Raw genomic sequence first — 13,898 nt, forward strand, 5'->3', positions numbered from 1 at the left:
GCACATATTCTTCTTTTTATTCAAGTATCCACTGATTTACTTTCATGGGCCAGGCTCTTGGGTACAATGTGCATGTGGCAGTTCAGGTCCCCACCCTCCTGGGACTTGGTCTAACCAGTGCTTCTGCACAAATGAGCTTCCAGCAGTTACATATTCTCTGATATTGCAAGATGAACCATAGGCCCTTAAAGAAGAAAATAAAAAAGAAAGAAAAAGCACTTAACAATTGCATTCTTTGTGTTTTTGCCAGAATGGACCAGAAACGACTAGCAATTATGTTGAAGCCATTAGTGCAAAGCCAATTTGCTTCTAGAGTTACAGTTGCACTCTAGGAACTTGAGCTACACTCCAGAGAGATCATTAGTTGTTGTAGACATGTTACTGAGGGCAGTGGTGTCATTTCCAGTCTGGAATGCCCTCAGTCAAGTGTGGGAGCAGAAAATGGGGGTCAACATAATTAACCTCATATGATTTTGGCAGGACTTCTTGCAAAATCACCCATATGCACTTAACATTTCTTTCAATTGAATGATCTCAGTGTATCAGTTTTATCAAAATATTTCTCTTTTTCTTTTTTATGTTCCCACCTGGCTGACCTTTTTTTCCTTTTTTTTTTTTCTGGCTTTCAATACAAACACCTTTAGCTTACTTTCTTTTATTCCCTTCTCCCTTCCCATCCCCAATAGCAGACGGTTGTAACTAATGGAACTCACAAGTATTGCTGGTTGATGCCTTTGCTAGGATTTTCAGTACCATAATCCTTTCACCAGATCATAACTCTCAGGAGAAAACGCCTCATTTCTCCCTTTGTAAAAACTTTCCTTGACTTTGTTTCAATTGAATCACCTTCACTGACCCCAGGCCTCCATTAACTATATCCATCCAAATCATCTGTTTCACCACTCAATGCCCGAGGCTGCGGCAGACATCCCGGCAGCATCCCATCTGACCCAGGAGATGACAGAGTGGGGCTAACAAGGATTCAGGAGTCAGTTCTGGGTTCCAATACTGTTTCTACCAGTCACTGCTGGAGATGGGCCCTTCAACGGCTCATCGGTAGAATGAAGATAAAAACATTTATCAGCTTGTAAGAAATAAAACGGATAAGTATGTGAAGTTTCTATCAGTGTGGATTTAGAAGCTTAATTCCATCCTCTTCATTCAACAAACATGCCCTGAAATCCACCTATATGCGTTGCACACGACATAAGTTTTACAGCTGGGTGCATTGGCTTAACTCTGTAATCCCAGCACTTTGGGAGGCTGAAGCAGGAGGATGGCCTTAGTCCAGGAGTTTGAGACCAGCCTGGGAAACATGGTGAGATCCTGTCTCTACAAAAAATTTTAAAACTTAGCTAAGCATGGTGGCATGTGCCTATGGTCTCAGCTCCTCAGGAGGCTGAGGAAGGAGGATTGCTTGAGCCCAGGAGTTTGAGGCTGTAGTGAATTGTGATCATGCTGCTACACTCCAGCCTGGGTGATACAGCGAGACCCTGTCTCAATAAATAAATAAATAAGTAAAATAGTTAAATAAAAATTTTGCAACAGGTATGAGATATTTCAGCAATTGGGGTACAATTATAGTCACATATTTTTGTTGTTGTTAAATGAATCACTCAAGCCATTTCTCCTAATCAACATGAAGTCCAGAATCTCTCTCCTTGCCTCTTGATATTATTTTATCTTCCCTATATTTATTCTCACCACTTATCCCAGAGCTCCAGGGCTTTGTCAGTCACTCTTGCATTACAGGGATGCCCAATCTTTTGGCTTCCCTGGTGCACATTGGAGTAAGAATTTGTCTTGGGCCATACGTAAAATACACGAACACTAACGATAGATGCTGAGCAAAAAAGAAAAAAATGTTTATAATGTTTTGAGAAAGTTTACAAATTTGTGTCGGACCACATTCAAAGCTGTTCTGAGCGGCGGGTTGGACAAGCTTGCTTTAAAATATCAATCAGGGCCATCTCCTCCAAGGGCAAATGCAATTGCTCCAAACTACCACCAGAGGTCACTGTGGAATAATGATCTCATACGGGTGTAGCGACACTTCCCACCACAGCCAAGGCCATGCTGGTGCTGGCCTAGATCACCACACAGTGGGGAGCTATGGTTATATTTCCTTTAGTTCACAGGCACACATGTTCAACTGCTGTTACTCAGGTCTATACACCGTGTCAGGGGAACCAGGTGCTGAGACCCTTCCGGACTTATTTGCACACTGACCTTCAACCAGGTTTCCCTGAGCAATCTACCTGGCCCCTTCCCTCCAGCCCATGAACCCTGATGACTGCCACCATTCTCTGGCCTGCTTATTTCCCTCATCAAATGTTTCTAGGATCAGAGTTACCATCTTGTTCCTTTTCGGCCTTGTGGATCTACAGGATCCATTTGCACATTGGTCTACACCTTCCCAGGTCCCTACCTAATAAAGAGAGACAGTTGCTGTTTCTCAAAAAGTGTCTCCAACAGTATCCATCCCCTTCCTGACAACACATACACAAAGTCTTTGTTACAACCTCAGGAAAATGACTGCCTCTCATAAAATAAAATGTGATTGTCCTTCACAGAGAAGGGCCACAAGCTTCCCTCCCTCCCCCTCCAAATGATTGCTGTTGTATCTGGCCAGATGCTCAGTCTTAGGTACTAACAACATAAAGCAAGCAAACAAAACATTGCCCTGGAGAAGCTTAAAATCCAGAGAAAAAATCAAGAAACTCCCAGACCACTCCAGGCAGGAAGGAATTGCCCTGTTTGATTAATTCTCATCCCATCAGACATGCCTCCAAGGAGACCAAGAAATCCTAAGTACCAAGGACCATGAGAAGAAGATGGCTGAGGAGGCATAAGAACAAAGGGAACCTTGAACAAGCAGATCTCTGTCATCACCCTATAGGCTCTTTCTACCTGCTGCACAGACAAAACCAATTCACCGAGACCATGGTACTGCAGTAGAGAAAGAGTGTAATTAATGCAGAGTTAGCTAAGCAGAAGAATGGGAGTTACACCTCAAATCAGTCTCCCCAGGAACTTAGAAGCTAGGATTTTTATGGATAATTAGGGGGACAGGGGACTAGGGAATGGATGCTGCTAATCGGCTGGGGATGAACTCATAAGGATTCAGTCCTCATGTGCTGAGTCTGCCTCTGGGTGGGGGCCACAGGACCAGTTGAGTCTTGAGTCCCAGATATGGGTGGAGTCATTTGGCTGTGAGAATGCAAAAATCTTTAAAACATTTCAAAAGAGCAATCTGAGGCTCTACAATGGTGACGTTATCTATAGAAGCAACTGAGGAAGTCACAGATCTGGTGACCTTTGGCCACATGACTCCTGAGCAGCAAGGGATTATAGAAAGGCAAGCTAGGAGACAAGGCTGGTTATCCTTTAGCTACATCTCCATCTTAGCAGAATTCAGGCCCCTCCCAGAATCCTACTCTTGTGGCCTTTCATTAGTCTTACAAAGGAAATTCCAGTCCCTGAGTAAGCAGGGGATTCATTTTAGGGAGGAACTGTTATTATCCATGCTTCAGAGTTAAATGTAAACTAAATTCCTCCTATGGTTAGCTAGGCCTATGCCCTACCTGTGAGGCTAGAAGAAAGATGGAGTCAGCCATACTAGACTTCTCCCACTCTTGTAATCTTCGCAAAAGCAGTTTCAGCCCCACCCCAGCCACCCCACCAGAAGATATAGCCCTTTATGGAGTTTTAGGGAGGAATGAAGCTCATGAGTTAGCTGTGGGTAGGCCAGGAGAAAAGCCAATTTCAAAATCCATCTCCCTTTTCCATTCCTCGCACTTTGTGAGTAAATGCAGAACTAAGGAAGTGAAGTGAGTGATGTCAAGGACAAACATCCCCTCACCTTCTAGTTAATTCCTTTTGACAACACAAGGCCTGAGGCACTTCAGCCTTAAACTGTGTTCAATGCCTTTGTTTTCTTTCCAGGGAAATGCAGCAAGGATGCTGCCATGATGTGCATACTCAGGATGTGGGAAAATACAAGGAGGAGGGGTTCGAAGGCTTTGCATAAATAAATCGAATGAGGTTGAGCAACTGTTGAAATATGAGGAAATTGCTTCTAGCAGTTTAAAGTCTTGGCTTGACTCGTAATTTAACCTTGAATATAGTTTTCAAAAATCATTAAATCCCCAAAGCCTTCATCTCTAGCAGTGATTAGCCATGATGCAGTAAGTAGAAAGTTAATATATTTATTTATGAGAAGGTATGTAATGCATGAAAAATCTATTCATTCAGCACTCATGTAGTGAATAGTGACTGATTACTTGCTCAGTTACTAGCACTGTGCTAAGTGCTAAGAGGTAGGATGATGAATAAACACAACCTCCTTCCCCCCAACGAGCTTACAGTCTAATAGCAGGAAGGGACAAGGAGTCAACATTTATGGAATACTGCTGCATGGCAGAAATTATGCTAGGAATTTTTCACACATTAGTCCCTATAAGAACGATGCAATTTTCCCTGTATTATATATTAGTCAAGTGGTGCAGCTGTCTGGGGTAAATACCCAGGGTTCATCATCTCACACCAAGAAGATGATGGACACGGGCACACACAAGGAGTGAGTTTAGGAGTGGAGGTTTAATAAGCAAAAGAATGAGAAAAGAGAACAGCTCTCTCTCTTGTGAGAGAGAGGGTTGCCCAAATGGGAATTCTGGCCCATGGTTGAGTGCACCAGATTTTACAGACAGGCTTGAGGAAACGGTGTCTGATGTACATAGGGCCCACGGATTGGTTGGACCAGGTGTGATGCTTACATAGCATGTGGGTAAGACTGGCCACCCCACCCTAATCTTATGCAAATGGGCTTTTCACTTGGCTGGTGCCATGTTGTCTGCTTCTTACTGTACACATGGCTGGCAAAGAGAAGAGAACATGGAGCCACCATTTTGAACATTCCTAGTCCCAGGTAGTCTTCACCCATGCAAGTTTCCAGCTTGCTTGTCTATGTCTGCCACTCAATTCTACAGGTTGCTGTTTGTTAGAAAAGAAAAGGATTTGGGGGCTACTTTTCCTTAAAAAAGGAAAACCTTACCAAGGACTTCCATATCCTCACTATCTGCCTAAATAATTTCCTCTTAAGTCCTATATCATTAGTAAACTAAGGCTCTGAGAGGTTAAATAATTTACCCAATGCCACCTGGTTACAACTGGAAGATACAGAATTCAAACCATGGTCTGTTTAATTCCAAAATCTGTGCACTTCTTATCACTTTCTTCAAGGACAGAGCCAAACAGGAACAGAGGCTGCCCAACTCTCTTCTGTACTGAGCTCTGTTTTCCTGGTTTGCCCATCTGTGTAACAAAATGGTGAGTGCAAATGTTAGTCGGGCCTAAGAAAGTCATGGTCCTCTTCCTAACAAAGTGAAGAGTTTTATTTTAATTTAGAGTTACACTAAGAAAACTAAAGAGATGAGGTGAGAAGGTAAGAACTCTCTCTTAAGGATAATAGGAAGGAAATAATGTGTTAATAACATCAATAGTTACTATAGTGCTTGCTGTGCACCAAGCACATGCTATGAGTAGGGCATAAATGGCTTAAAATTCTCAGACAACCCCATGGGGTAGAAGCGGTTATCATCCTCCCTTTACAGAAGAGAAAAGCGAGATGTGGAAAAGATAAGGAACTTGCTCAAGTTTACACAGCTGGTTAGTGGAAGAGCTGGATTTGACTCCAGGGTCTAGAGTGTTAGAATGAGAAGCAGATATTGTATTGATGGCAGTAAAGACAGACAGACAGACAGACAGACAGATAGATAGATAGATAGATAGATAGATAGATAGATAGATACATAGATACATAGATAATAGAAAAATAGATAGATAGATAGATAGATAGATAGATAGATAGATAGATGATAATAGATGGATCATAATCTGAAGTACACAAGGACCTACTCTCCAGTTGAGCTTTGAACCTGCTACTCTGGCAACGTAAAGGCAAGATGGTCCCTGTGGCAATGTTCTGCAAAGATTGACCCCAGCCCTTCTCCCAGAGAAGAAGGTCTTGCATTTGTGGTCATCTCTACATAGTTATTGTGTATCTGGGAACTCATGACTCTGCTGCTTCTCTGGTGACCCAGCACCCTGATCCTACTTATCTGACCTGTAGCAGAGAAGAAAGCAATCCCTGTGCAGGGCTCTCAAAACTTGCCTTCTGAATGTGCATCACTGAATGGGACCTTGGTAGGGCTGTTTCCTTATTGGTTCTTGGCACATTTCACCAAGAGATGGGAGTGGGTGGGGAAGGGCAAAACTTCAGTGTTACAGGGTATTCTTTCGCTTCCAAGATAAATGCAGTTAAACCTGAATGGGTTGATTGCAGATGCTCCGAAGCCAAACTCTTGCTTGCCTCACTTCCTAGCTTGTGTCAACTCACCCTTTAAGTCTTAAAATACTGGATCACTGCCCATAGTAAAACAGGTAACACAATTTACAGAGCAATAGCATAATTAGCACCCAAACCTTAGATACTTTGGACATGTAAAGGGAGCCAATCAACAATTACCCTGGAAAAACAGGCACAAATGGGACGACTCTAGACACATTGAATATAGAGTCACCCTGCTTCTATAGGACCATCTACATGACAGGCACGAAGTGTCACACGTGTAGGAACCCATTTAATCCTCATGGCAGCCTTTTATATGTAGGAGGATTTATCATCATTTCTATGTTACTAATGAAGCAACTGACAGTCACAATCCCATAGCCAGAAAGCAGACATTGCTCTTAACCTCTGTGTTATAGTTTCCATCCCCCTCAAACCAGCCAGCTCCCTGCAAAAGAAAAGTATGCCTTTTCCCTGACTCTGGTCCTAAGTTTGCTCTCCGACAGAGGCTTGGAGAAGAAGGCAAAGGAAGACAATTGTGGGCAGAGGAAGAAAAGAGGGCAGCTAAGCCTATGACAGGAAGAAGGGCCACAGGATCTTTCTAGTGCCAATCTCTAGTCGCATCACACATCTTTATGACTTCAGATGGGCATCTCGGGCCTTGAGGTCACAAAATGAATAATGATCCTTACATTCCTGCATCTGCTTTTGGAGCTCACCCTGTTAAAACCATGGGTAAGGACAAAAAGATTTACAGTTCTCAGCCTCTGTACCTACCTGCCCCGCCTGATGGCCCTCCCATCTCTCCTCAAGCAATGGTTCAGTGACACCCATGCAGCCTCCCAGTTGCCATGGAAATGGCAAGGATGCCTCTAATAGGAAGTAAGAATGGAAGAAGCTAATTGTGCAGATTCCTCAAGCAATTCCTGAGCAACTTCTCCCATTACCCTTTGCATCCAGAGTCAAGGATTTCTCTGGGTTACAGGATCAGCACTGAAGCTTTCAACATCCTCACCCTGGCAAGCTGGTTGCCTCCTTTTACCCAGCAGTGCCACAGTTGTACTATGCACAGCAACTCAGCTCTCTTCTTTCAGCTGTACTCCTTTCATGAGATTGTAATTCTGAAACACGCAGTGAAACTGGAACAGGAACAAGAAAGGGAATTCTTCTGTGATTACCCCAAACCATTTGTTGTCTGTAGAAAACTTATATTGGTGCATCCATGGGCAGGGCGTGAAGAGAGTCCACAGAGGAGCTCCACCCTCTCACCTTCCCAGAGATCTAATGGTGAGGACCAGCACTGAGGTCAATCAGAAATACCTGCTTGCTCCCGCCTTCATGAGAGATGGTTCTATTTACCCACACAGACACATTCTCTTTCTACCTAGGCATATCAACCTAATAGGAAATGGAGGCTCTGAAGGCTAGTTTTACAAAGGGGTAAAGGAAAGTCTAGGAGGAAAATAGGTAGGAGAGTGGAGAAGTTGGGCACCAAGAGAGCAGAAGCATTGAAAATACTCAGATTTTGCCTCCATGGAGATCTCTTCCATCTCTGACATTTAATGTTCCAGAGATAGAGTGAAAAGACACAGGAAGTTAAAGCAGTATCAGAAAGTTTCAGAAATGCCCGCAGAGCAGCAGGGGCTGGGGCTCCAAAAAACACACTGCAGGGACACTTCTTCCCATGATTTTCTAAGGACCAGATGTGCCTCTTCCTATACTGTGTGTTAATCCCAAACTCCCTTATCATACATTTAAACTGTTTGCCTAACTGTCCAACTCTTAATTAGGTGTGCAACTGGGGAGTCAGAGACAATGTACAAACGAGCAAACAATCCTCAAACTTTATTTCTGTTATTGCTTACAACTTCCTCCCACAGGCATTAAGTAGCCAAGCTGATTTTTTTGCCCTACAGTCATTTCCTTTCCCACCTCATTTTCTAATCCAAACGTTTGAGGGTCAAGTGCTTGGGGCCTTATTTAAACCACCAGCTGGAAAACAGTCCTCAGCAAAATAGAGGCATGAATAAGAAACAAACATACATGTAGACAGAAAAATTATTCTTGTGTGAGACTCGTCTTTGATTTCAGTTTGGGAACTGAGTTGAATTCAATGCTGTCTCTTCATCTCTTTCTGTTTAACTGCAGGAAGCACAGGGTTTCTGACTTCTCGACATGGTAAAAAAACAAAAACAAAAGCAAAACACAAGCCCCTCAGCCCACAGGTGACTGTCAAGCCTTTGTTCCGTTTGCTGCCACCGAAGCCAGACTGGGGCCTCTGACTAGGTTTCTGGGCTCTCTCCTACCTCTATGAAGTAATTCTAGACTCACTGAGCTCAGTGACTCCATCCACTGCAGCTCACCGCCTAATGTGTCAGGCCCACAACTGACCAGAATAGACTTCCTTTCTCCTTTCTGTCTGCTCCTCATGGAGCAGTGGAGAACGTTCATTTTCATACACCTTCATTTATTGTCCTTCCAAAGCCTTTGATATCGAGCACGCTAAGATGGGAATCCTCATTTTACAAAGATCAAGGCAGAGAGAAGAGAAGGGACTAGCCTAGGATCACACAATTGACATGTCATCGCTGTGAGTATTTTAAATGCAGGTTTGACTCCCAAACCTATGCTCTCCAGCACTCTTCTTCCAGGTTTTCAGGTTCTGATTGTTGGAGAAGAGAGGGCAAGGGGTGTTGTTGGAGGTAGGAGGAAGTAGGTCAGAAACGAAAAACATACTAGAGAAAGAGATGTTGCTCACTCTATTCTGCAATTTTTCCTTGGGTCTTCTTTCCCTTCTTGGCTGAGAGCATGCATTATTTATCCCTCACACACAGAATTTTTGCAGTCATAATAAAGGTCAGAAGGGGAGGAGTTATCTAAATCTACACTATATCCGGGTGCACTTAGAATGACATATTGAGTCTAATGGAATCTTTTGAGAAACAAAACAAAGACATGAGCCTCAATGTTTCTTGTTGCAGTGTTTCTTCGTCTTCTTTGCTCCCTTTCTCCTTTTCTTCCACAAAGAAAAAAAAAAAAAAGAAAAAAATTTGCAGGCAAGTTGTTACCCCTTCCAGACCCACTGCCTTTCCTCTGTCCCTGAACTGTCCTTTGAGATAACCTCAGTGCTCTTTTCATACCTCAATCAGGAAGCCTGGGATGAGGCTCTCACTCTAATGCATTCTGGTGTAAGCTTTCCCTTCTCTGATTTTGGAACCCCCTTGGATAGCTTCAAAGTTCTCTTTTAAAATCCTCAAACCTACTCACTTTAATTAAAACAATAAATATGTGCTCTGTAGCGTTTGGCAAGAGTGACTTTGGGGATATTAAGGCATAAAAGAAAACAGATGGGATGTTGCAGTTCCAGAAAAGATGGACCTCCCCGAGGCAGGCACTTGCCAGTTCTGTGATGCGCCTCCATCTACAACCAACAGGGACATTTTCGTTACTGGTTACCAACCTTTTTGTTCTCTTCGGGTGACAATCCCTGACCTGATTTTCAGTCATGTTCAGTCACAGTGAGCTGTCAAGCTGGTCTGTCTGCATTACAGCCAGAAGACCTGCCGCTTTTACAAAAGATCCCCGAGTATAGGGCTATTTAGGTTTTTTTGTAGTATCTGAAGGAAATCAGCCTCGCTCAGGAAAAGGGGTTCGGAAGCATTTCATTCCACTGTCATTCCTAGGACCCCTCCAAAAACAACAACCGAAAAGATAAAATATTGTTTTAATTGCTGAAGCAAGGAAACTAGCAAATGTCTCCAAACAATAAATTATTAATTATATCTGTCAAATGCTGTCTTGATGGAGATGTAAGAACCAGGTGGGAGACCACATTTAATGCTTCCAGTTTCTGGAAAGGTGAGGATTTCCCTGTGGGAACTGCCCTCGTCCCGAAGTTGACCCAGGGATTCGCTGAGTGGAGTGGCAGTATCTGGCATTATCTACAAGTTACAAGAGAGGTGGACATACATTGTAGAGAACAAATTCATGTGGAATGGAGAAGAACGACTTCAGGAGTAATGATGGTAATACACATTTTTAGATATCCGGATAACGAATAAATGACAATATAGCATAAAGATAAAAAAATAAGGTTGTACAATATTGAAGGAGAACAAAGTTGGAGACACTACCTGATTTTAAGACTTGCTATCAAGCTATAATAATCAAGACTGCATGGTACTAGGGAAGAAAGAGACAAATGGATCCATAGAACAGAATACAGGGCCCAGAAATAGACCTACAAAAATATAGCCTGCTGATCTTTGACAATGGAGCAAAAGCAATAAAATGGAGGGAAAAAAAGTCTTTTCAACAAAAAGGGCTGGAACAACTGAACGTGCACATGCAAAAACAAACAAACAAACAAACAAAAACAAAAAACCCACAACTGTAGACACAGACCTTACACCTTTACTGAAAATTAACTGAAAATGGGTCACAGACCTAAGTATAAAATGCAAAATGACAAAACTCGTAGAAGATAATAGGAGAAAATCTAGATGACCTTGAGTTTGGAGATAATTTTAGATACAACATCAAAGGCATAATCCAGAAAAAAGAATTGTTAAGTTGGACTTCAGTAAAATTAATAATTTTTGCTCTGCAAAAGACCCTGTCAAGAGAACACTGTGGTGTTACCTGGCCAGATCCTGAAGAAAATAATTGCAAAAGGCATATCTATTTGATAAAGAACTCTTATCCAAAATATACAAAGAACACTTAAAACTCAACAAAAAGAAAACAAACCTGATTCTAAAAAAAAAATGAGACAAAGACTTTAACAGAAATCCCACCAAAGATATTCAGATGGCAAATAATTACATAAAAAGATGTTCCACACTGTATACAATCAGAGCAACACAAATCAAAACAACAGTACAATACACTGCACACTTATTAGAACGACCAAAATGCAGAACACCAACAAATTCTGACTAGAATGTGAAGCAACAGGAACTGTCTTTCATTGTTGGTATTGATGCAAAATGGCACAGCCACTTTGAAAGACAGTTAGGTGGTTTTTTACAAAACTAAATATACTCTTACTATGAGATACAGCAATCATGCTCCTTGGTATTTACCCAAAGGAGTTGAAAGCTTACATCTACAAAAAAACCTGCTCACTTTTATTTATAGTAGCTTTATTCATAATTGCCAAAACTTAGAAGCAACCAAGATGTCCTTTAGTCAGTGAGTGAATAAATAAACTACCATACAGGAGACAATGGAATATTATTCAGCACTAAAAATAAATGAACCATGGACAGACTTGAAGAAAATGTAAATGCACATTACTAAGTGAAAGAAGCCTGTCTGAAAAGGCTACAAATTGTATGATTCCAACTATATGACATTCTGGAAAAGGCAAACCTATGAAGATAGTAAGAAGATCAGAGGTTTCCAAGGATTAGTAGAAGGGAGAGATGAACTGGCGGAGTACAGACGAGTTTTAGGGCAGTGAATCTATTCTGCATGATACTATAATCATAGACACATGTCACTATACATTTGTCTAAACACATAGAATGTACAATGCCAAGAGTGAGCCCTAACATAAACTTTGGGTGATAATGATGTGTCAATGTAGGTTCCTCAGTTGTAAAAACTGTGCCCCTCTGGTGGGGGATGTTGATAGTGGGGGAGGCTGTGCAGGTGGGGCAGGGGTTATATGAGAAGTCTGTGTTCCTTTCAATTTGGCTGTGAAACCAAAACTGTTCTAAAAAAATAAAGTGTATTAATAAAAATAATTTTATTAGAGAAGGATGAAGAAGAAGAAGAAGAGGGAGAAAGGGAAGGAGAAGAAGGAGATGAAAAAGAAGTCTGGATTCGAGATGGAAAGTAAATTTTAGTTGACCATTTCCCTTGTGCCAGGCACTGTGCTAGATACTTTAAATATACATCTTATTTTGCTTTATTCTCAAAATAGTGCAAGATCAAGATTCTTATCTCTATGTTATGTGTTGTAATTAAATTGATAGTTATAGAATTTAGATCATCATAACAAGGTCAAACAACTAGTAATAGACATTTTAACTCAGCTGTACTGATGGCAAAGCCCAAGCTCCTTCAGTTACATCCTCCTCCTCCTCCTCATCATCATCACTCACAGCATCTTCATCTTCGTCATCACCGACATGCATTGAGCTCTCAGATGCATCATCCCTGTGAACACGCAATCTTTTTATTTAATTCTTGCAGCAACTCCATTTTGTAGTCAAGTACACTGGTGTTCAGATAAACTTAAATAACACTTTCCAGATTGCACATCTGGTAAGCAGCAAAGCCCAGAGCGATCTGATTCCTTCTTTTTAACCATGCTGATCTACTGTTTCTCACTATCTTCAGATAAAGCCCATGGTTCCATTTACTGGATAACAAATCATTTTTCCTCCCTTGTACATAGCCTCCTCATCTACAAAATGAGCAGTTTGTAGGAAATGATTTAAGATTCCTTTCCAATCTAATCTGACAAACTAATCTAATTTCAGAGCAGTCTCGTGGAGGGAATGTTTTTGCTTTGGGTTTGTATTTCTGAAATAACCTGTCTTCTCTCTTCCCAGGAGACCAGCAGTAAATACACAGATGGATAAAACGCAAAAGAACCTACAAATCCTGTACAATGAAATCATGTGGCAAGAATGTGGTTATTCTGAGAAACATAATAAAGCAGCCTTTTGCTGTGCCTTTTCCTGTGCCTTTTCACACAGCTGCCAATCAATGGTACACGCTGGCATACTTTCAGAATAGCTGCTCTGTTTAACTCAGTGACCCAGAGGCAGCAATTTGGAGCTTAGCAAGTGACATCCCATGACATCCAGGATGCCCTCCCCACCTACCTGCACCCAGTCAATCACCAAGTCACAGGGATTTCACCTCTGGAATAATTTCGATCACCACCCCCATTCCCAATGACTTTGTCCAGGCTCTTATCTCTTAGCTGGACCATAGCAGTAACCTTCTAACTGCCTCTGCACACTATAGTCCTCCCTCCTCTGTGCTATTAGAGTAATATTTTTCACATGCAAATCTGATCATGACACTCTCTTAAATTAACCACCTTAAATAGTAAAATAAAAAAACAATCAACAACTCATATTAAAAAGCCATTCATGGGCTGGGCACGGTGGCTCATGCCTGTAATCCCAGGACTTTGGGAGGCCAACATGGGCAGATCATGAGGTCAAGAGATCAAGACCATCCTGGCCAACATGATGAAACCCCATCTCTACTAAAAACACAAAAATTAGCTGGGGGTGGTGGTGCTCACCTGTAGTCTCAACTACTTGGGAGGCTGAGGCAGGAGAATCGCTTGAACCCAGGAGGCGGAGGTTGCAGTGAGCCGAGATTGCGCCACTGCACTCCAGCCTGGGTGACAGAGCAAGACTCCATCTCAAAAAAAAAAAAAAAAAAAGCCATTCATAATCTGACCTTTACCTATATGTTCAGCTTCACCTGTCTTTCATTCCACCCTTTTATTTCTCAGCTTTACTGAACTTACATTCATACTTCTCAGAGATGAATGAATTTCCATGCTTTCATGACTTTT

At 41.9% G+C, this 13,898-nt stretch overlaps 1 long non-coding RNA gene across 1 annotated transcript; it reads right to left on the bottom strand.

The window, feature by feature from the left end:
- On the bottom strand, positions 1-12,514 carry LOC106993957 (uncharacterized). Its single transcript, XR_001440326.3, has 5 exons — positions 12,379-12,514; positions 9,490-9,770; positions 9,108-9,360; positions 5,149-5,313; positions 1-184 (listed from the first exon to the last, which is right to left on the bottom strand). It is a non-coding gene; the product is annotated as an uncharacterized LOC106993957 (long non-coding RNA).
- Positions 12,515-13,898: the final 1,384 nt, after the last annotated feature.

Source organism: Macaca mulatta, chromosome 16 (assembly GCF_049350105.2).
Source record: "Macaca mulatta isolate MMU2019108-1 chromosome 16, T2T-MMU8v2.0, whole genome shotgun sequence".
In the NCBI taxonomy this organism is placed as follows: Eukaryota; Metazoa; Chordata; class Mammalia; order Primates; family Cercopithecidae; genus Macaca; species Macaca mulatta.